Raw genomic sequence first — 2,544 nt, 5'->3', positions numbered from 1 at the left:
CTACTACTACTGCTACTACTACTACTACTGCTACTACTATTACTACTACTACTACCGCTACTACTACTACTACCACTACTACCACTACTACCGCTACTACCACTACTACTACTACTACTACTACTACTACTACTACTACTACTACTACTACTACTACTGCTGCTGCTGCTACTACTGGTGTTGCTGCTGGTACTGCTGCTGCTGCTGCTGCTACTACTACTGCTGCTACTGCTGCTGCTACTGCTGCTGCTGCTACTACTGCAACATCGCAGCAGTGATTGCGGCGGCAGAAAAACCCCGAAATGGTCGTCACGCGTCGCGCACCTACGAGCGCCTGATCCGTCGATTTTTGCAAACATGACGAATAGGATGAAAATAATAACGGAGTGTGTATGCGGAGAGAGAGAATGCGCCTGTGAATGCTAGCCCCGACGCAGCGAACCCGCCCTGTGTAACTAGTAACCACGCACATGCACGTGCACACACACACACACACACACACACACACACACACACACACACACACACACACACACACACACACACACACATGCACGCACGCGCGCAATCGTTAGAAAGCCACGGAAAACCTTCGCCGCCATTTTGATAGTGATCATTAAATTTCAACTAATCGGAGCAGTCCGTTTTTAATTGCGTTTGAAATGAATTACGAGCGCGATTGAGTTTCATCGAATCGTAGCAGCGCTTTCTAATCGCTATTTACACCCACGATGATAACCAATCATATGACGCGATACATAATAGACAGTATCTATACAATTCATTGGGATTTCAGTCCGATCTGATGCACTAGACATTTGAATCATCGGTGACTTTTGCAGTTTTATCTGTAAGCTGTACCACTCGCTATAAACACCACCTCTGTTATTTTTACGGGGCGTATCTACAATGATCCAAGAAGCTTGGCATAATTTTTCTGCTTGGTCTAAAATTCAGTAGTAACGGACTTTAATCGCGCTTAAAAAAGCGCTGCTCTGATTGGACGGAATTTAATCGCCATTGAAGTCCACTTTAATCGCGATTAGAACGAACTCTTCTTATTGGTCGAGATTTAATTACGATTGAAATCTATGTTAAATGCGTTTACAATGAGCATGTCATGATGGTGGTGGTTTTGGATCGAAAATAGACACGTTGAATTTATTGTTAGGAGTGTAACATTAACTAGTGTGACTAATATGGAGAAAAAAACATTAAACATCACAATCGATAGTGTTAGGGAATAGTCAGCTACACCCCCATTTCCGTTCCCATTCTTAACTGACGTATAATCTGCGAAGAAACGCTCATATGTTGCTATAGTTCATATATAGATCTAGAGATGCTGTATATTTGAAACAGCAACGCGCTGTATGTAAAGTTTTCTACAACATGTACTGAATTGTATTGGCCTGGGATTTATGTGTGATGGTTATAGTTCGCGTAGTCGCATATTGTGTAAAATAGAGCTGTGTACAATTAAAATTGGATGGTGGGTTAGGACAATCAAAGCCAGCGATAGTTGCATCTAACATTAACACTAACCTACCCCATATAAGTGATAACCCCTCCTTTAAATTCCCCCCTCGTCACAAACCAGCATTCTGGTTTACATGATTAACGACACACCGAGAATATGATGGAAAGCCAGCGACGTGTTACGCTGCCGTGTAATATTCTCGCGTAGAAATACGTACAGACAATGTTCGAGAAAATTTCCATTCCGAGCAAGTCGAATTTCACTTCCTGAGAGCTTTTCACGCGTGCACGTGCGCGTATAGCGTGGCAAGATACTGCACGCACGCGTGCACGTGCGCGTATAGCGTGGCGAGATACTGCACGCACGCGTGCATGCGCGCGTATAGCGTGGCAAGATACTGCACGCACGTGTGAACGATCGTGCACGTAGCATAGCGATACTGCACGCACGCCTGTATGAACACGCACGCGTGTATGAACACGCACACGTGTATGAACACGCACACGTGTATGAACACGCACGCGTGCACGAATGAGCGCGCACGCGTGCACGAATGAGCGCGCCCACGCGTATTTCCTGCGAATACAGCAACCATACTCAAACCCACATCCCTACGAGAACGCGTGCACGCGCACGCACGCACGCACGCACGCACGCGCGCGCGGCAGACGCGCAAAGAAACTCAATGAAACGCGCGCGCGAGTGAGAGCATGCATCTAGCGAGATAAATCGGATGGCCGTGTGGGGACAAGCAGCACGCTTACAGCTCCCGCACATTGTGTGTGTGCCCGTGTGTGTGTGTGTGTGTGTGTATTATTTATAGTTGAGGATGTGGCCCGAGCGTGCGAGCGCGTTCAATATTAAATCATTTCCGTCGTGGGAACACTAGGCGCCCAGCAACGGATCTTGCTGTACGCGGCGGAAATGTGTGCAAAAAGGGTCACATTAATGCCACGCAGCCTCTTCACATGTCTGATGAAGACCGTGCAATGATAAACAGGTCATCAAGGTGTGTACGCGCGAGCGTGCGTGCGTGCGTGCGTGCGTGCGTGCGTGCGTGCGTG

Source organism: Priapulus caudatus, unplaced genomic scaffold, assembly GCF_000485595.1.
Source record: "Priapulus caudatus unplaced genomic scaffold, Priapulus_caudatus-5.0.1 Scaffold730, whole genome shotgun sequence".
Lineage (NCBI taxonomy): Eukaryota > Metazoa > Priapulida > Priapulimorpha > Priapulimorphida > Priapulidae > Priapulus > Priapulus caudatus.
Note: the sequence above shows the minus strand (reverse complement) of the source record.